Source organism: Ovis aries, chromosome 12 (assembly GCF_016772045.2).
Source record: "Ovis aries strain OAR_USU_Benz2616 breed Rambouillet chromosome 12, ARS-UI_Ramb_v3.0, whole genome shotgun sequence".
Taxonomy (NCBI): Eukaryota; Metazoa; Chordata; class Mammalia; order Artiodactyla; family Bovidae; genus Ovis; species Ovis aries.
This window is the reverse complement of record NC_056065.1, coordinates 45477796-45499843: the sequence shown is the minus strand read 5'-3', so window position 1 is coordinate 45499843 and position 22048 is coordinate 45477796.

Below are 22048 nucleotides of genomic sequence, written 5' to 3'. Positions count from 1 at the left end.
CTCTATCTGTTCCCACTTTCCCCACTCTACTCTTTTTGTCACTGAATTTGTTGAAGAAGTCAGGTCATTTGTCCTATAGAGTTTCCTACAGTCTGGAATTTGCTGTCTATATTCCCAAGATGTCCTTTTTACTGTGTTTATCTGCCATCTATAGAGCTGATAAAATGGGAGTTAGTTTAGGAGATCAGAATAATTTCAAGCTGCTTCTTCTTTTTGATACAGCAAAATGTTCTTCCATTGGGGACACATACTATCTGATTTTCTTTTATGATGTCAGTCACTGTTGATAACCCATTAATTCATTGTTGTTGTTGTTGTTCAATCACTAAGTTATGTCTGACTCTTTGCAACCTCAGGGACTGTAGAACACCAGGCTCCTCTATTTTCCATTATCTCTCACAATTTGCTCAAATTCATGCCCATTAAATCAGTGGTACTATCTAACCATCTCATCCTCTGCTGCCTCCTTCTCCTTTTGCCTTCAATCTTTCCCAGAACCAGGATCTTTCCCAATGAGTTGGCTCTTCATGTTAGGTGGCCAAAGTACTGGAGCTTCAGCTTCAGCAACAATCCTTCCAACAAATATTCAAGGTTGATTTCCTTTCGGTTCAGTTCAGCTCAGTCGTGTCTGACTCTTTGCAACCCCATGGACTGCAGCACACCAGGCTTCCCTGTCCATCACCAACTCCTGGAGCTTACTCAAACTCATGTCCATTGAGTTGGTGATGCCATCCAACCATCTCATCCTCTGTCATCCCCTTGTCTTCCTTCTGCCCTCAATCTTTCCGAGCATCAGGGTCTTTTCAAATGAGTCAGCTCTTCACATCAGATGGCCAAAGTATTGGAGTTTCAGCTTCAACATCAGTCCTTCCAATGAACATTCAGGACTGATTTCCTTTAAGGATGTACTGGTTGGACCTCCTTGCAGTCCAAGGGACTCTCAAGAGTCTTCTCCAGCACCACAGTTCAAAAGCATCAATTCTTTGGCACTCAGCTTTCTTTATAGTCCAACTCTCACATCCATACACGACTACTGGAAAAACAATAGCCTTGACAAGACAGACCTTTGTTGGCAAAGTAATGTCTCTGCTTTTGAATATGCTCTCTAGGTTGGTCATAACTTTTCTTCCAAGGAGTAAGCGTCTCTTTATTTCATGGCTGCAATCACCATCTGCAGTGATTTTGGAGCCTCCAGAAATAAAGTCTGCCACTGTTACCACTGTTTCTCCATCTATTTGCTGTGAAGTGATGGGACCAGATGCCATGATCTTCGTTTTCTGAATGTTGAGCTTTAAGCCAACTTTTCACTCTCCTCTTTCACTTTCATCAAGAGGCTCTTTAGTTCTTTTCTTTCTGCCATAAGGGTAGTGTCATCTGCATATGTGAGGTTATTGGTATTTCTCCCAGCAATCTTAGCATCCTACAATAATCAGTTAATTTTTTGCTTGTGTGCTTTAAGATCATATATGAACTTGTGGATTTAAATATATTTAAGAGGTTTTAGAACACAAGAGAAGACTCTACACATGGACATCAATAGATAAACAACACCAAAATCAGATTGATTATATTCTTTGCAGCCAAAGATAGAGAAGCTCTATACAGTCAGCAAAAACAAGACTGGGAGCTGACTATGGCTCAGATCATGAACTCCTTATTGCCAAATTCAGACTTAAATTGAAGAAAGTAGGGAAAACCACTAGATCATTCAGGTATGACCTAAATAAAATCCCTTATGATTATACAGTGGAAGTGAGAAATAGATTTAAGAGACTAGATCTGATAGAGTACCTGATGAACTATGGACGGAAGTTCATGACATGGTACAGGAGACAGGGATCAAGACCATCCCCATGGAAAAGAAATGCGAAAAAGCAAAATGGTTGTTTGAGGAGGCCTTACAAATAGCTGTGAAAAGAAGAGAAGCGAAAAGCAAAGGAGAAAAAGAAAGATATTCCCATCTAAATACAGAGTTCCAAAGAATAGTAAGGAGAGATAAGAAAGCCTTCCTCAGCGATCAAAGCAAAGAAATAGAGGAAAACAACAGAATGGGAAAGACTAGAGATCTCTTCAAGAAAATTAGAGGTACAAAGGGAACATTTCATGCAAAGATGGGCTCAATAAAAGACAGAAATGGTATGGACCTAACAGAAGCAGAAGATATTAAGAAGAGATGGCAAGAATACACAGAAGACCTGTACAAAAAAGAGCTTCATGACCCAGATAATCATGATGGTATGATCACTCACTTAGAGCCAGACATCCTGGAATATGAAATCAAGTGGGCCTTAGAAAGCATCACTATGAACAAAGCTAGTGGAGGTGATGGATTTCCAGTTGAGCTATTTCAGATCCTGAAAGATGATGCTGTGAAAGTGCTGCACTCGATGCCAGCAAATTTGGAAAACTCAGCAGTGGCCACAGGACTGGAAAAGGTCAGTTTTCACTCCAATCCCAAAGAAAGGCCATGCTAAAGAATGCTCAAACTACCGCACAATTGCCCTCATCTCACATGCTAGTAAAGTAATGCTCAAAATTCTCCAAGCCAGGCTTTAGCAGTACATGAACCGTGAACTTCCTGATGTTCAAGCTGGTTTTAGAAAAGGCAGGGGAACCAGAGATCAAATTGCCAACATCTGCTGGATCATTGAAAAAGCAAGAGAGTTCCAGAAAAACATCTATTTCTGCTTTATTGACTATGCCAAAGCCTTTGACTGTGTGGATCACAATCAACTGTGGAAAATTCTGAAAGAGATGGGAATACCAGGCCACCTAACCTGCCTCTTGAGAAACCTATATGCAGGTCAGGAAGCAACAGTTAGAATGGGGCATGGAACAACAGACTGGTTCCAAATAGGAAAAGGAGTATGTCAAGGCTGTATATTGTCACCCTGCTTATTTAACTTCTATGCAGAGTACAACATGAGAAACACTGGGCTGGAAGAAGCACAAGCTGGAATCAAGATTTCCGGGAGAAATATCAATAACCTCAGATATGCAGATGACACCACTCTTATGGCAGAAAGTGAAGAGGAACTAAAGAGCCTCTTGATGAAAGTGAAAGAGGAGAGTGAAAAAGTTGGCTTAAAGCTCAACATTCAGAAAACGAAGATCATGGCATCTGGTCCCATCACTTCATGGCAAATAGATGGGGAAACAGTGGAAACAGTGTCAGACTTTGTTTTTTGGGGCTCCAAAATCACTGCAGATGGTGATTGCAGCCATGAAATTAAGACGCTTACTCTTTGGAAGGAAAGTTATGACCAACCTAGATAGCATATTGAAAAGCAGAGATATTACTTTGCCAACAAAGGTCGTCTAATCAAGGCTATGGTTTTTCCAGTAGTCGTATATGGATGTGAGAGTTGGACTGTGAAGAAGGCAGAGCGCCGAAGAATTGATGCTTTTGAACTGTGGTGCTGGAGAAGACTCTTGAGAGTCCCTTGGACTGCAAGGAGATCCAACCAGTACATCCTAAAGGAGACCAGTCCTGTGTGTTCATTGGAAGGACTGATGCTGAAGCTGAAACTCCAGTACTTTGGCCACCTCATGAGAAGAGTTGACTCATTGGAAAAGACTTTGATGCTGGGAGGGATTGGGGGCAGGAGGAGAAGGGGACAACAGAGGATGAGATGGCTGGATGGCATCACGGACTCAATGCACATGAGTTTGTGTGAACTCCGGGAGTTGGTGATGGACAGGGAGGCCTGGCGTGCTGCGATTCATGGGGTCGCAAAGAGTCGGACACGACTGAAAGACTGAACTGAACTGAACTGAAGAGGTTTTAATCCATTGCAGTTACTACTATTATTGATGTTCATATTTCACATCTTTGGTTAGTGAAAGCCTCTTCAAGTTGGTTCTTGAGTCCTTTTTGCTTGATGTTTAAGTCTTTAATATAGTTTAAATCATACTTAATGGTGAAACAATATTTTCTCTCTAAGATGAATAAAACAAGAGTGTTTATTCTTACCACTTCTGTTTAGCATTCTACTGGAGATTCTAGCCAGTGCAATAAGGCAAGAAAAATGAATTGAGGCTATCTAGAATAGAAAAGAAGAGCGAAACAATATTTATTCACAAATGACTTTATTATATATGTAGACTATCTACAGGAATCTACAGAAAAGTTCCTAGCACTAATACATACATTTAGCAAGGTCATTGGATATAAGATCAACATACAAAAATCAATTTTATTTCTATACAATGAAATGAACAATCCAAAAATGAAATTAAGAAAGCAATTTCATTCACAGTAGCATCCAAAAGAATAAAGTACTTGGATTAATTTACAAAGTGTAAAACCTGTACTACAAAGTCTTATGGAGACATTAAAGATTTACATAAGTGGAAAGACAGTCTATGTTCTGTGATTGGAAGCAATTAGAGCAGTCAATATTGTGAAATGGCGGTTATTTCTAAACTGATTTCAAGATTGAATGCAACCCCTATAAAAATCCCTATGGACTTGTTTGTTGTTGTTGCAGAAATTGCCAAATGAATCTGTTTAAAAAATTGAAGTACAGTTAATATAAAATAATATATAATATATAAATGTATATGCTGCTGCTGCTGCTGAGTCGCTTCAGTCGTGTCCAACTCTGTGCGACACCATAGACGGCAGCCCACCAGGCTCCCCCGTCCCTGGGATCCTCCAGGCAAGAACACTGGAGTGGGTTGCCATTTCCTTCTCCAGTGCATGAAAGTGAAAAGTGAAAGTGAAGTCGCTCAATCATGTCTGACTCTTAGTGACCCCATGGACTGCAGCCTACCAGGCTCCTCCATGCATGGGATTTTCCAGGCAAGAGTACTGGAGTGGGGTGCCATTGCCTTCTCCAATAAATGTATGTAATAGTATATAAATTACAGATGTTCAATATAGTGATTCACAACTTTTAAAAGGCATACTCCATTTGAAATTATTATAAAGTATTTGCTATATTCCATGTGTTGTACAGGATATCCCTATAGCTTGTTTTATACGTAATGGTTGTATCTTTAATTCCTTACCCTATATTGGCTTTTGCCCCTTCCCTCTTCCCGCTGGTAACCACTAAAAGTACTCCTCCATATCTGTGAGTCTGCTTCTTTTATATTGTGTTCAGTAGCTTGTTGTATTTTCTAGATTTGATGTATAAGTGAGGTCATACAGTATTTGTCTTTGTCTGATATTTCACTTAGTGTAATGCTTTTCAAGTCCACGCATGTTCCTGCAAATGGCAAAACTTCATTCTTTTTGTGACTGATATATATATGTGAGTCAACATCTTTTTAATCTATCTATCTGTGATGGGCACTTAGGTTGTTTCCATATCTTGACTATTGTAAATAATACTACTATGAACACTGGGGTTCATGTATCTTTCTGAATTTGTATTTTTGTTTTCTATCAGTTATATATCCAGGAGTGGAATTGCTGAGTCATACAGCAGTTCTATTTTTAGTGTTTTGAGAAATCTCCATACTGTTTTCCACAGTGGCTGCATCAATTTGCATTCCCACCAAGACTATACAAGGGTTCCCTTTTCTCCACGTCCTCGCCACCGTTTGTTATTTGTGTTCTTTTTGATGATGATCATTCTTACTGGTGTGATGTGCCATCTCACTGTGGTTTTGATTTGCATTTTCCTTATGATTAGTGATATTGAGATCTTTTCATGTGCCCATTGCCATCTGCATTTCTCCTTTGGAAAATGTCTATTCAGGTCATCTGCCCATTTTCAAACTGGGTTTTTTGATTTTTTGATGTTGAGTTGTATGAGCTATTTCTATATGCTGGATATTAACTCTTCATTGGTCATATAATTTGCAGATATTTTTTACTATAAGTCCTCCAACTTTGTTCTTATTTTTCAAAAAAATTTTAGCTATTCTAGGTTTGTTGTATTTCTGTATATATTTCAAGATTTCTTTTCATTGACAAAATGGAAAGAAAAAAACCAATCTTAAAATGTATACAGAAATATTAAGAAACTAGAATAGCCAAAACAAAATATAAGAACAAAGTTTGAGGACTATATCCTGACTTTAAAACTTACTATAAAATTGCAACAAGATGGCAATGACGACCCTGTATGTAAGACAGGGAAAGAGACACAGATGTGTATAACGGACTTTTGGACTCAGAGGGAGAGGGAGAGGGTGGGATGATTTGGGAGAATGACATTCTAACATGTATACTATCATGTGAATTGAATCGCCAGTCTATGTCTGACGCAGGATGCAGCATGCTTGGGGCTGGTGCATGGGGATGACCCAGAAAGATGTTATGGGGAGGGAGGTGGGAGGGGGTTCATGTTTGGGAATGCATGTAAGAATTAAAGATTTTAAAATTTAAAAAATAAAAAAATAAAAAAAATAAAAAATAAAAAATAAAAAGCAGAAACATCAAAAAAAAAAAAAAGACATTATTGTATTGACATAAAGATAAAAAGTAAAGTAGAATATGAAGTCCAGAAATAAAACCTTATGTTTATGGTCACTTTAATTTCAACAAAGGTACAAAAGCAATTCAGTGGGGGAAAAGAGAATCCTTTAAAAAAAAAAAAAAGGTACTGGGGCAATTGAATAAGCATGTGCCCAAAACCAGTTTAGGCCTTTATCTCACACCGTACACAAAAATGAACTCAAACACATCATTGACTTTAATGTAAGAGGTAAAAGTATGAAACTCTTAGAAGAAAATGCAACCTTGGGTTAGGCAAAACATTCTTAGGTATGACACTAAACTAAAGTGAAAATGTTAGTTGCTCAGTCATGTCTGACTCTTTGTGACCGCAAGGACTATAGCCTGCCAGTTTCCTCTGTCCGTGGGATTTCCCAGGCAAGAATACTGGAGTGGGTAGCCATTCCCTTCTCCAGGGGATCTTCCCAACTGGGGATTGAACCCAGGTCTCTTGCATTGCAGGCAGATTCTTCACTGTCTCAGCCACCAGGGAAACCCCATGACATTAAAAGCATGATTCATACAAGAAAAAATTGATAAGTTTGACTCCATCAAAATTGAAACCCTTTGCTCCTTAAAAGAAACAATTTTTTAAAAAGAAGAATCATAGATTGGGAGAAAATATTTGCAAATCACATATCTGATGAAGGACTTGTAACCAGATTTTATGTAAATAACCCTTACAACTCAAAAAGAAGAAGACAAACAACTAAATTAAAAATGGGCAAAGGCTTCAAATAGACATTTTATCAAAGAAATTACATGAATTGCTAATAAGGATGTGAAAAGATGCTCAACATCATTAGTCATTAGGGAAATGCAAATTAAAACCCTACCACACACCCACTAGGATGGCTATAATCCAAAAGACAGACAATGCCAACTGTTGGGGAGGGTGGGGAGACTTTGGAACTCTCAGATTTGCTCATGGGAATGTAAAATTCCAAAGCAATTGCTTTGGAAAACAGTCTGGCAGCTTTATTTTTATGTGATCAGATACACCTTTCACACACTGTTACTAGATTTTTAAAAATCATGTTTAGGAAAGTTTTCTCCACTTTCAGGTTAGAGAAATTCACCTGCATTTTCTTCTAAAGTTAGGTATGATTATATTTATTTCATTTAAATCTCTAGTCCATTTGGAATTTACGCCACTGTAAGGTGTGAAGGGTCCATTCAGTTTTATCTTTTTCCACATGCCAACATCACCTATTAAAAAGTCAGTCTCCCTCCCGCACTGACTTGAGATGCCTCCTTTATTATATATTAAATTTACGTGTATAAGTGAGACTATTTCTGGAGTTTCTATTCTGTTCTGTTGCCTATTTATTTGTATGATGATTCCATACTTTTTAAAATATAGAGGCTTTACAGAATGTGTCAATAGCTGTTAGGACAGGCCTCTATACCTTAGTCCTCCTTATTGAAGTTTTTCTGGCTATCTTTGGTATTTCTTTCCCCTCCTGATGAATTTGATAATACATTTTTCTAGACACAGAAAAAGCACTCTGCTGGGATTCTTGTTTCCATTACATTCCATTGATAAATTAACTTTGGGAAGATAGACATTTTTATGATCCTCACACTTCCTAACCAAGAACATGTTACTCTTCTTCATTTATTGAAAACTACTTTTGTGTCTTTTTGATATTTCTAGTTTTTCTCCTTAGGTTTTGGGAATTTCTTATTAAATGTATGCCTAGGTATTTAATTTTCTTTTTCTCTCGATTAATGGAGTCTTCGACATTCCTTCTGTCTTATTTGTGTGTGTGCACACGTGTGGGTGCGTGTATATGACACACACACACATATACGCTGTTATATAAGCATGTATCTACTTTACTGATTATGTGTCTTAATTTTAGACCCACTTCTTTACTTTGATGATCTGCAGTAGTTTTTCCATTGATCTCATAACCTTTTTACTGTATTGCACAGAGCATTATTGGCTTTGCTAACTATTAGTGTCTTAGGTTAAAATGTTTCTTTCTTAATTTTATTTTTAATTAGAGAATAATTACTTTATGATATTGCGATGGTTTCTGCCACACAGCAACATGAATCAGCCATAGGTATACATATGTCCCCTCCCTCTTACACCTCCCTCCCGCCTCCTACCCCTCTAGGTTGTCACAGAGCACCGCCTTTGTGTTCCCTGCATCATACAGCCAGTTCCCACTGGCCATCTACTTTACATACAGTAATGTATATGTTTCAGTTCTTCTGTCTCAAATCATCCCATCTTTCTCCCCCACTGTGTCCACAAAGTTGTTCTCTACGTCTGTAGCTCTGTTACTGCCCTTTAGATAGGTTTATCTGACTGAAAGGTTTCTTGCCTAGAAACCTCCCTGGTGAGAATGAAGCTCCTGGATCTTCACCTTTCTTCCTTTAATGTTCCCCTCCCTGCTGCCATGGAGGACTTGGATTGTTTTTCCGAGACTAGACTGTCGCTGTTAGTTCAGTTTCTCTCAGCTGGGGCTCCTGAGATGAGGACTTCAGTACAGGCAGTTGATTTGAGAGGTGGTCCCAGGAAACACTGGAGGAGGAGTCTGTACATGAGAGAGGAAGGGGAGGCATACCAAAGAAACAGGTGCTTTTCCCCAGTAAGTCACCACTGTGAGCGACTGGAGCTTATAAGGAGGTCTGGATGGCTTCCATATTACTCCACCCAGACAGGAAGTGAGGAAGCCTGGAAGGAAACCCCCAAGTCCTCATCTGCTGGATGAGGGGTGCTTTCAGGGTATCAGGGTTCCCCCCAGCCAGTAGGGCAGAACTAGGATTCCAACCTGGACCGGCCCCTCGGTCTATGCCTCAGAGGAAGCTCTGGAGTCACAGTGATTTCAAGGCACTCCTGCTCGGTCATCTTCTGGCTCCTGCTGCTGCTGCTGAGTCGCTTCAGTCGTGTCCGACTCTGTGCGACCCCATAGACGGCAGCCCACCAGGCTCCCCCGTCCCTGGGATTCTCCAGGCAAGAACACTGGAGTGGGTTGCCATTTCCTTCTCCAATGCATGAAAGTGAAAAGTGAAAGGGAAATCATTCAGTCGTGTCCAACTCTTAGCGACCCCATGGACTGCAGCCTACCAGGCTCCTCCGTCCATGGGATTTTCCAGGCAAGAGTTAATTTCCTCATCTTTATGTTGGGGATGGTGACAGTAGCTACTTCATAGGGTTGCCATGAGGATGAAAAAAAATGACATAGATAAAGAAGTATATGCAGATACAGATAGAGACGTAGACATAGATTCAGATACAGACAAAGGTGTAGACATAGAAATAGGTATAGATGTAGACAGGGATGGAGAGACAGATGTGGCTATAGACATGGATACAGATGCAGGTATAGGAGATGGCTACCGACTCCAGTATTCTTGCCTGGAAAATTCCATGGCACCTAGAACCTGGTGGGCTACGACCCACAGGGTTGCAAAGAGTCGGACATGGCTGAGTGACTTGAGCACAGGTGCAGTTGTAGATGTAGAAATAGAAGCAAACCTAGACCACACATGGCGTGCTCCCCCTAGAGCTGGTGCTCACCGGGGGCTGGCAACATAAAAGACAAAATGGATCGATTTTTCTGTGCCGCTTCTTTGCAGTTGCATCACCCTCTGTCCTCAAATCCATTCCCACTTCTTTGCTCTTCTCATGTGGGTGCTCCCTTTTAGGCAGAAAGGAAACTTACTAAAGTTCTCCCTTGATGGGACCCCTCTCATGGGGTCTAGCCCACCTCTCCTTCCCCCTAGAGTAGTGCCCCAGCCTCCACCCCTTCCTTGGATCTTCCCCCCGCTCTCCTTTACTCCTGAGTGTTCTCTGGGAGGCAGGGCAGCACCACTCCCTTTGCACTAGGTTGGGGGGGGGTGCACATGGGCCCCACTGCAGCCCTCTGGCTTTCCCTCTCTGTCCTCAGAACCTGTGAACTGTGGGCAGAGGGACCTTCCCCATCACGCAGAGCAGAGCAAGTTCTAATAAAATCAGAGTGGTGGATTAAACACTATTAGGTTGCTCATTATTGCGAGTTAAAATGATGATTCCATTTATTAAGGCCATTTAAGTTGGACACTTAGGTTCCCTGTGGGATTATGTCCTGCCAGAAGGGTTGGATGACAGGGCCCCTCGCCCTTCCAGAAAGCAAAGGATGGGTCACCAGAAGAAGGCAGATTTCCTCAGTGGGTGCTATTGTGGTTCTGACTGTGAACGTGATGGTGTCTGCAGATGCCCACTCTCTCTGGGTCATAACATTTATGATCTGGGGACAGTTGTCCTGAAGACACTGCAGAGGGTCATTGACCATGTTTAGGAAGACCAAGAGGACAGAACAAATCACAAATCCTGTCTTAGCTCACGAGAAGCCGATAGGATTAATGTCATATCTTCTCCAATAGATGAGTTTTCTGGGATGGAGAGGGTCCCTGAAGCACTCTTGGGTGTCTTTGTTCTTCTTTGGACGGGACAAGACAAGCAGCACCCATCTATTTGATGGGATGTCTTCTTTGCTTATTCCTTAGGAAGCGGGTAAGTGCAGCTGTTGGACTTCAGGGTCCTTCTAATGGGTCTTTTAGGGAGCTGGCTCTCTGAATATGAGAACAGGGCTGCGGTGGAAAGGGCCTGGCACAGTGGGGCCTGGATTCCAGCTTTCCTGCCATTCAGAAATGAAAGAGAACTGTAAGGTTTTCAATACAGACTGGTAAGAGCAAGACAGATATCATCAGCTGACAGGTTGTGACAAGCGTGCCGAGCTGTTTCCAGATTGTTTTAGTCGGTGCAGACTTCAGGGAGGAAACCAGCACTGACACAAACCAATTGCACGGTGATCGGCAAACAGTGAGGTGCTGGGAGTCACTGCTGAAAGTCTATAATTTCCGATGGAATCGCTGGTTAGCCATCAGCTGGCCGCTGAACGACACCACCCAGCTGGGTGGGAACTACAATTAGCCACTGTCACCCTAGAGTGATTTTTTTCTTCCCTACAGACAATGGAATAGTAAGAGATCAATAATCAGTGGTCTGTGCCCAATTGTGAAATGGCCCATAGTTGAAAAGAAAAGAAAAGAATGGGATGGAGGCTTTTGCCCTGGGCCCCAGGGAAGCCTGGTTGCCTACTTCCTCACCTCTACTGCAGCACAGAAACAACAGCCAGCTTGCATCAGAAGGAATCTAAGAAACAGAATCCTGGGCACAGAGAACAGACTGGTTGGCTGCCAAGGGGGAGGGGGTTGGAGGAGGGATGGAGTGCGAGGTTGGAGTTAGCAGATGTAAGCTTTTATATATAGAGAGTGAATAAACAAGATCCTACTATATAGCACAGGAAACTATATTCAATATCCTATGATAAACCATAATGGCAAAGAGTATTTTTAAAAATGTGTGCATGCATGTTCAGTCACCTGACTCTGTGAGACCCCATGGATTGTAGCCCACCAGGCTCCTCTGTCCGTGGGATTCTCCAGGCAGGGATACTGGAGTGGGTTGCCATGCCCTCCTCCAGGGATCTTCCTGCATCTCTTGCATCTCCTGCATTGCAGGTGGTTCTTTACCCATTGAGCCACCATGGAAGCCCCCCCAAAATGTACGTGTGTTTATATATATATATATGTTTATATATACATACATATATGTTGTTCAGTCACTAAGTTCTGTCCAATTCTTCAACCCCATGGACTACAGCACACTAAGCTTTCCTGTCCTTCCCTGTCTCCTGGAGTTTGCTCAGATTCATGGCCGTTGAGTTGGTGATGCTATCTGACCATCTCATCCTCTGCCACCCTCTTCTCCTTTAGCCTTCAATCTTTACTAGCATCAGGGTATATGTATGTATACTTAAATCATTTTGCTGTGCAGCAGAAGTTAGCACAATATTGCAAATCAACTATACTTCAATGAAAAATATATTGATTTTTTTAAAAAAAGACTTCCTTGGCAGTCCAGTGGTTAAGACTCCACACTTTCACTGCAGGGGGTGTGGGTTCAATCCTTGGTCAGGGAACTAAGATCCAGCATGCCACGTGTTGCAGCTAAGGAATAAAAATTAAATTAAATTAAAAAAAGAGGAAAGCCTTTGCTTTGCCCTGTTTGTGTCAGGAGCTGTCTCACACTGGCTAGGAGGGAGCTAGAAGACCTGTGTGGTCCCCTGGGTACTCAGATCACTGGCCTTCCCTTTCCCTGTGCTGAGTCTTCAGGTGGAGAGGGACACTGAGCTGACAAGGGTGGGTGTACCATGTGCTGTAGCTTTCAGGGGCATCTTCCTTGAAGGATGTTCCAGGCTACAGCTACTGACTTTATTCTGGAAGGTTTGCAACAGCACCTACCCTCAGCTGCCAGGAGAGTTTAGTTCTTTGTTTCCTTGATGTCCCCAAACTAAAATATGTCAAGGTGATGGCTATGAGGGGTTTCCCTGGTGGCTCAGATGGTAAAGAATCTGCTTACAATGCAGGAGACCTGGGTTCAAACCCTGGGTTGGGAAGATCCCCTGGAGAAAAAAAACAGCAACTCACTCCAGTATTCTTGCCTGGGAAATTCCATGGGCAGAGGAGCCTGGAGGGACATAACTGAGTGACTAACACTTTCACTTTCTTCATGGCTATGAGGATGAGTGTAAACATCTTTTGCTCTCTGAGGTTGACACTTGAGGCCTTTCAGGAAAATTCTCTTTGTTCTTTTTAAGTGGCACAGAGAATAGCCCTCCCACTCTTAGCATGAGCATGCGGGTAACTATTTTTCTAACTTACTATGGTTGTGGACAGAATAGACAGATTACCTGGCTGAACTGAGCCCTTTGACAGCTGAAGCCCAAATGGGAAAAAATCAGGTACTTAGCTTGCTTGGGAAGAAGTGCTGTAGGGCTCTTCCCCATCCAGCAGGAATCTAAATGCAGGCAATGAATCAGAGCATCTGGCCTCGGCGTCTAGTTCTTCCACTGGTCTGCGTTTAACATAGTCATCTAGTGTCTGCGTTAAACTTATTTATTTCCTAATGTAGGGTGATGGATTAAAAGATGTGCAGAAAATCTTTCCACAAGAGATAAGATATTGCAGGCTGCGACAACACCCTCGGCTCTTTTTTGCTTTCTCTCTTTTTCCTGCTTTTCAGGGCAGAGCTCAGGCCCCCACATCGTATATCCTGATTAGACGGTGGATATTACTAAGGGGATGTTTTTTAAGCCTATCATTGACACATTTAATTCATTAGGTACCAAATCCACAAGCAAATTTTGGCTGGCCGTAAAACACGGTTAATCCAGGGAGCTGCAATAAAAGGTGAAAAATTACGTTCCAGCAAATGTGGAATATTGCTTTTCTGTAGAGACTTTTACTGGTCTATGATATCTTTCTTCATAAATTTTTTTTCTTGCTTGGTTCTCTTGGTAACTTAACCATTTATTGTTTCCAGACCCCAGAATGGCTCCATGATCCTCTACAACAGGAAGAAAGTGAAATACAGGAAAGATGGGTATTGCTGGAAAAAGAGGAAAGATGGCAAAACGACCAGAGAGGACCACATGAAACTGAAGGTCCAGGGAGTGGAGGTAAAGAACAGAAAAGCTCTCTTGTTCCAAGAATGTCAATTCCAGGCTGCAAGAGGATGGAATTGCTCTGGGGTCATTTGATGCCAGCCCCTTCTTGTTCAAAGGCATTTTTGTTTGCCAAGACCCCGTTTGTTGTTTCTCTTTTTTCCTACCTTCTTACCCTAATAGTCTCCATTTACGATTTCCATGAAATCGGATTTAACTAGGGTGTTTCTGATTCTTGAGAGTCCTTGGCGTATACATTGGGATCTGCAACTGCAAGGTTCCTGCAGATCCCAAGGAGCCACCGGTGCCTTGAGATTTTGTGAGAGAATGGGGAACTGTGTGTGGCATCTTCCTCTCCAGGTGGTGCTGAGTTGAGTAGGTCCCCTGGGAACCGGTGGCCCCCAACCAGAACCTGGCTTCCCTCCCTCTACTGACAGATCCTTCTGTTTCCCTCTGGGTGTTGCAGCCTCAGGGAGCTCGCAGATGTTGAAGATCATTAGATGGGCTAACAAGGTGTGTTGCAGAGCTGGGGCAGAGGTGGGCGCTGCATAGAACATCTCAGAATGTTGTGCCAACTTCAGTTTGGGGCCTGCGGGAAGACAGGGTATGGTCTGGTTTCCTTGGTATCGTCCTGACCCCACCTGCTCTCAGCCTTAGGGAGCCACGAAGACAGTCCCCTGGTTCCTCTTTTCCATTGTTTGAGGGGGCCAAACCACGTGTCATAGCAGGAGAGAGAGAACTTGAATCGTGGTGCGTCTTGGCCTGCAAGTTAGTGAGAGCACCCACTTCTCTGCTTTTCTTGCTGATCCTCATAAAGGATCTTCCCAGGGAGTCTGGCAGCTCCTGTCTTGGACCAGGACCAGAAGCTGGCCGCAGTCCACCTGGGATTTCACAGTGGCCAGAAAGGGGCCTCCCGGAGTCCACTGGCACTTTGGGTCCTCCAGTGTATCAGGATTGATGGCCGGGACCCACTCGAGTTCAACGGCTCACCCTCCACGCTGATGCTCTTTGTGACGCACTTTGTCATTACGACTTCTTCTGTATTAATCATGTGCTTTTACGGCTGTTAAAAATAGCATCCAATGGCTTTTATTATATTGCCCCACAGAGAGAGATAACTTTTGTTTTATGCTTTTGCATTTTTTTAAAAACACCTAATAACAATGCTTTATGATGATGAACAAAGAAAAAGCTGGGATAGGAGAAACCCCAGTTCCCTCTGTTCTCCTGGGTTCATTGCTTGCACAGCCCAGAAAGAAGCAACTGCAGAGAACATTCAAATGCAGATTGCCTCAACTGGCTGCTCCAGACCCAGTCCCTGGACTGTGGCTGGTGATTGTGCAAACAGATTAGCCATTGTTAGGAGACCCGAGAAAGGCGGGACTTTGCTCTGATCTTCCCTGATGAAGGGATAGGTAGAAAGTGACAAGTGTGGGTGGAGCCCCTAATGAAGGGCCACTCAGGCTGTGGGAATTCACACCCAAACCATGGCCCTCAGCCCCTGTGCCCACAGGCATCTGGTAGATTTCATCTCCATGCTGTGTAAGTCTGGAACTTCTGGTTGTAAGCGTTAATAACAGTGGAGTGGGATTCTGGCTTGGCAGCAGCCAAAGCTCAGGAGGAAAAAAAGCCCCAGTATTCATTTTCTTCCTTCGTGTTGTAAATTAGAATCATCACTGGGTGGAATCAGAATGATTTATGGGTATTTTTAGGCCACATTTATGTTTGGAGTTATTTGTGGCTCCCTTACCTGCAGGCTAATGTGTAGAGGTGGCGGGGAGGTGGATTGGACCCTCAGACCACTGAGGAAGGGGATGGATGGACAAGGTGGTGGCGGGTTTCCATGACTTTCCGGGCATGAGTGGCGGTGGGGAGGTAGTAATGGGAGGCAGGCTTGGAGGAGCCTTGGCAGCATCACAAGGGGTGTGTCTTGAGGTTCTTGGAGAGTGAGGCCCCCCAGTGAGACCCCACAGTGAGAGTGAGGCTCTCACCCAATGAGATGTGGTGGCTGATCCCAATGAGTTTGGGGAGCTGTCCCATTGAGTCGATCAGCAAACACCTAGCTGTGGCCCTACCCTGTGCAGGGAGGGCCGTGTGGTATCTACTGAGAAAATAAGAGCAGTGTTCTGTGTTCCAAGAACTCGCCTTCAAATTGAGGAGGTAGCCATGTACGTAAAAGTCACTCACAGTGCAGAGCAGTATGGAAGGCTGGGCTTTAAAGAGGCATGTCCTGGGGGTTCAGAGTGGCCTGGGATAATCAGAGAAGCTTCCTGGGTGAGAAGAAGCTTCCTGTAAGCCAAGGTCTTACAGTTGGGTGGGACTGTGTCTTAACTTCCATAGTGTTTCCTGGCTTACCTGTCTCATTTAGCCATGTGATTCTGAGAGTCCCTCATCCCTTTGAACTGTCCTGGAGTATTCAACTTAGGAGCATTTGAGACCCTCCTTGGTGGGTGGACTTTGGATTCTTTCCAGTTTTCCAGCATTATGATGTTTGTGTCAGTATTATGATCCTTGCCTGCTTGTGCAAGATTTGGCATTGCTGGGTGTAGGGTCTGAGAATTTTCAGTCTTACTCAGTTGCTCAGTCATGTCTGACTCTTTGCAACCCCATGGACTGTAGCCCGCCAGGCTCCTCTGTCCATGGGATTTCTCCAGGCAAGAATACTGGAGTGGGTTGCCATTTCCTCCTCTAGGGGATCTTCCTGACCCAGGGATCGAACCCGTGTCTCTTGCATCTCCTGCATTGGCAGGCAGGTGCCCAGTGCCACCTGGGAAGCCCCTCAATCTTACTGGATATGGCCAAATTGCTCCCAAGTGGTTGTGCCAACCGCCCTCCCACTAGCACTGAGAATGGACGTTTCTTCTCTGCTTCTCGTTGCTGCTAGGTGAAAGAAGGTACCCCATTCAGTGTGAATTGGGGTTGTTCTCAGTTACTCGTGGGGATGAGCTTGTTCATTCTGGTGTTCATGGAAGTCCTCTGCTGTGGATTGTCTACCCTGGGCAGGATTTGTAAACAGTCCCAAAGGAAGGCTTCTCTGGCAAGACAAGTCCCACTTGTCAGTGGCCTGCCTTTGCTCTGAGCTAGACCAGTGATGAAGCCCAGTGGTCCTTCCAGGGACAGTAGGCAGGTGGGAACTGCCATGTGATCATAGGTGGGTTTTGAATCTCACAAGGGGAGGGGCTTCCCAGTTTGGGCCCTTCTTCCTTTTTCAGTCCTCCTTGGTGGCTCAGATGGTAAATCTGCCTGCAATGCGGAAGACCCAGGTTTGATCCCTGGGTCGGGAAGATCCCTTGGAGAAGAGAATGGCACCCCACTCCAGTATTCTTGCCTGGAGAATTCCATGGACAGAGGTGCCTGGCGGGCTACACTCTGTGGAGTCACAAAGAGTCGGACAGGACTGAGTGACTAACACTTTTACTTTCTTCTTCACTGGATTCAATCCAGTGGTTTCTGTTGACTGAGTACCTACATCATGCCAGACACGGCACCCGCCAGCTACCCCTACTGCTGGGTGAGGCAGACAGCCCTGCCTGGGTCTTGGGGCTGTGATTTTTCTACCACCCGCCCAGTTTCCTCTGTTCAAGGGCATGATAAAGATATTTGGATCCACCGTTTAACACATCACTTGCTGTAAGCCTTCCCTCAGGCCAGGAAAACTTCCAGCCCTGTTCACAGAACTGCTTTAGGCCTGGCTGCTTTTGTTCTCAGAGGCTGGGGCCCTCAGCACAGACAGCAATTCAGAGGCACATTGATTTTCTCATCCTGACCCAGGATGGGGGCAGCTGCTTTGGAGGCTGTTGAGCTCTTAGGTCCGTGATTAGTTGTCTTGTCTGTAAGCCAAGGAGAAGCCAGCTCGATAAGGTTTCTAGAGATGACAGAGGTTGGCAGGGAGGAAAAAAGAAGGTGGTTGTGGTGTCAATGTTTCGTGAGATGAAATCTCAGCAGGCCTGAAACGGGTCCTGCTCACCAGGTAGATTGATGCCTGCTTACCTGGGGCCTGGGTCGGGGAGATGAGCTGTTGTTGGCAGGGAGGTGGGGTGTATTCCTGGAGAGCAGAGAGGTTCATCTGGTGACCCCATGCCGCTGGGATCGCCGCACCACGGCTGGGATGCTCTGGGTGAAGTCAGCCCAGGGAGATGTTCTTAGAGCTGAGCTAGATGAGCTCTTTTCAAGTTCGTGGGGCTCTTCTCTGGCTGTCTCCAGCCCTGTCTGCACCCCTCTCTCCTGAAAGTGCCCAGTTTCTTAGAATCCAGGCTGCTGACCTCCCAACACCCTTACTGCCTGGGTCCCATCACACAGGGATCCCCAGCCTCCGGGATCTAATGCCTGATGATCTGAGGCAGAGTTGATGTAATAATAGTAGAAATCAAGTACACCGTAAGTATAATGTGCTTGAATCGTCCCCAAACCATCCCCACCCCACTCCCCGGCCTGTGGAAACATTGTCTTCTACAAAACCGGTCCCTGGTGCCAAAAAGTTTGGGGACTGCTGTCATACCAGGAGCCACACCTGGCTGCAGGCTTATGACTCTCCTATATGCCAGGTATGCTATCTCACTCGACCCTTCTCAAAACATCCATGCCAGATACATACTGTTACACCCACTTCATAGATGAAGTGATGGCGCCTTGAGAGGGTTTCCTTGCTCCACATCCCGCCCTGAATCATTGTGGAGCTGGGACTTGAGCCAAGACCCACCTAGCTCTACCGTGTGAGCACTTGCCCTCGGCATTCTAGCAGGGTTTCGGGTCAAGTCCAGCACCTACCCTTTGTTCATCAGCCTGCTGTCGAATACTTTCTACCCACCATCACTGGGAAAGGTATTGAAGATGTGGTGATGTCATCAAGAACACTCCCCATCTCATGGGGACAAAAAAAAAAAATCAAGCTCACAACTGGGGCTTCCTGAGGGCTGGGATAGGAGGACACATAGGTGCCTAAGGCAGACTTGGTCTTCAGACATAGACATGGGGCACTAGGTGCTGGAGGAGCCAGATAGTGGCAAGGTAGGGATGGGGAATATCAGTGGACAGAGACAGAGGCTGTTGAAAAATAGCTAAGATGATTTAAAGCAACAGGTGCCCAGACTTACAACATGTCAGCGTCTCTTCCAGCCCTTTGCACACCAGACGCTCATCCCCTGGGGACAAGGCTCTCTCTGCTCTGGTCACAAGGTGTTCCTTGCCATAGACATCCTGCCTTTAGAACCAGTGGGCTGTTGACTTGAACCAGAGGTTGTTGATTTGCCCGTGGGTAGCACAAACACATCCTCCCTCCAGAGCCTGTTCCAGGTGGAAAGGAACCCCCTTGTTTGAGCCATCCGCCTGGCAGAAAGGCCCGCCATCGCCTCTGATTGGAATTTTCAGCAGTAAAGAGAGAGTTTTGTTTTGCTGACCTGTTTGTGCTGTCTGAAAGAATGGAAAACTGCTTTGACTTCTCAATTGAACGCCTGAAAGCTCAATGCCCCATTTGGAACATGGCAGCGGTTGGCAAGGTTATGTTTTTGGACTTGGCCTTATTAGAAGTGGGGTTCTTTATTTGGACACTTAGGCCACATATTAAGAAGGGAAAAAAATGCACCTCTTTTAAGAGTAGGAGCAATATTGTAGTTACCACATTAGGAATTAGCAGGGCATGAAATAACTGTCTGCCTCGTGGCGATGCCAGATCATTTCAGCTCTGCTTGCAGCAATAAGATAAATAGGTATCTTGCTTGCAGCTGATGGGAAATATTTAAAATAGCCAGGCACAAACATGTATGGTGCCCAAATCAGGTTTGGGAAATGGCAATGAATAGATAAGGAGGAAGTGATTTGACTGATGAAACAGCCTGAGTGGCAAAAGCTCAGGAAGGGGCAAATGAGTCTGTGTTGGCACTCTGTGTTTTTAAAAAGAATGCAGTTTTTTTTTTTTGGTTTTTTTTTTTTTTTTGCTTTCTGTAAATGATCATGTGGCTTTGGTCTGTGGATGTATTATCTCATCCCATTCCTCTTCAGACTTGCCATGCGCCCACTGGTCTATATTGTATAAAGAGTTCCTTGCTCAGAACCTCTTTTTTCCATGTCTGCATCGACTGTGTTAGCCGGCCTTGTATTAATAACTTCTGAACTTTCCAAGGTATCTCCTCTGATCTTCTATAGCCAGAAGAAATTATCCCCTGTTTTTAATTGCTATAGTGCTCCATCTGCACCTCCCTTAAGGAAGTGTTCACTGTGAGTCTATATGAGTCCTGTCCAGTTCAATAAACATATATTAAGTATATTTTCTAGACTGGGCTTCCCTGGTGACTCAGTGGTAGAGAATTTACCTGCCAATGCAGGAGACACAGGTTTGACCCCTGGGTCAGGAAGATCCCCTGGAGAAGGAAATGGCAACCTGCGTTAGTATTCTTGCTGTGAAAAATCCCATGGACAGAGGAGTCTGATGGGGTCCATGGGGTCGCGAAGAGTGGGACACAGCTTAGTGACTAAACAACAGATTTTCTAGATACTTAATGCTGCTACCTGGTGTCTAGATACCAGGTGATTCAGAGAGGATAGAGAAGCAAGTAAGACAGAGGATCCTCCTGGGGAACCTTCAGAAGCTTGAAGCCAGTGGTGATTGTTGCCATGGAGAAATGGTTTGGGGACAAACTTGTTTCTCTGTCTGAGGAGAGGTTCTCCTCAGTCGCCCAAGAAGACTTGTTCTGAGCAGGGGGATCTGCTGAAGGGCCACTCGCCTTCACACGTACCCACTCCTCTGAGCCTTACCCCAGCCCTGCCATTCAGTAACAGCAGGTCTTTTTATCCCAGCTGGTCACATGTCTGAGAATCAAACCCAGGTCTTGGATGTCCAGTCTCGTCCACCCTTCCCATCTGATTCTGAGAGCTGTGATCAAGGTGTCTGGTCTCACGACTGTCTCCAGTTCAGGGAGCCAGTCCCCCCACCCTTTTTTTTCTTTTGAAGATTATTTATTTACATATGACTGTGCTGGGTCTTCAGTGCTGCACACAGGCTTTCTCTAGTTGCAGTACAAGGGCTTCTCATTGCGGTGGCTTCTCTTGCTGCAGAGCACAAGCTATAGGGCATGTCGGTTTCAGCAGTTGCAGCTCATGGGCTTAGTTGTCTCGCAGCATGCTGGGTCTTCCCAGACCAGGGATTGAACCTGTGTCTCCTGCCTTGGTGGGTGGGTTCTTTACCACTGAGCACCAGGGAAGCCCCGGGAGCCAGCCTGTCAGATGGCAGCTGGGAGAGCCTCCCGGGGCTCTCTTCTGCCTCATAATCATCTGAATTTTTGTGCCACATTTGCCGGCACGTGCACACATTAGACTTAATTTCCTGTCACCTGGGTGTGTTTTGGTGGAATCAATTCAGGAACACAAATCCATAGTCTTTCCTTAATTTCTTAGCATCCCTGGTGGCACGTCCCTACCCAATTCATATAATTAAATTTTTAACTAATAAATAACATAAACCAGATACATTTTGAAGTGGCCAGAGCACCCTTTCTGTTCACAGTCTGCCAGCTCACGGAGGCCTGACCAGGGTGCTGGTTCTACTTCTCTTCTTGGGGCTCCCTCCTCCCTGATCACAGCCAGCCGATGACGCAGCAGCAAGGATGCTGTGCGTCATTTAGCGAACATCTGTTGAATACCTGCTCCTGTACCCAGCAGTTGGCAAGTACCGTCTCATTCGGTGACTTGGCAGCATCCCTGCCCAGCATGGGTAGGTTCTGCCATGATCCACGTTTGTGTTTATGTATGTATGGCTCTCCTGGATCTTTGTTGTCACGTGTGGGCTTTCTCTAGTTGTGGCAAGTAGGGTCTGCTCTTTGTTGCGGTGCACGGGTGTCTTGTGATGGCGTCCCTTGTTGCAGAGCACAGGCTCTAGTGAGCGTGGGCTCAGTAGTTGCGGCACATGGGTTTAGTTGTTCTATAGCATGTGGAATGTTCCCGGACCAGGGTTTGAAACTGTGACTCTTGCATTGGCATGCAGATTCTTAAAACCACTGGAGCACTAGGGAAGTTCCATGATCTTCATTTTCGACAAAGTAATTAATTTTCTGGAGGTAAGTAAATGGGGGTTTCCTAGGTGATAGGGTGGTAAAGAATCCCC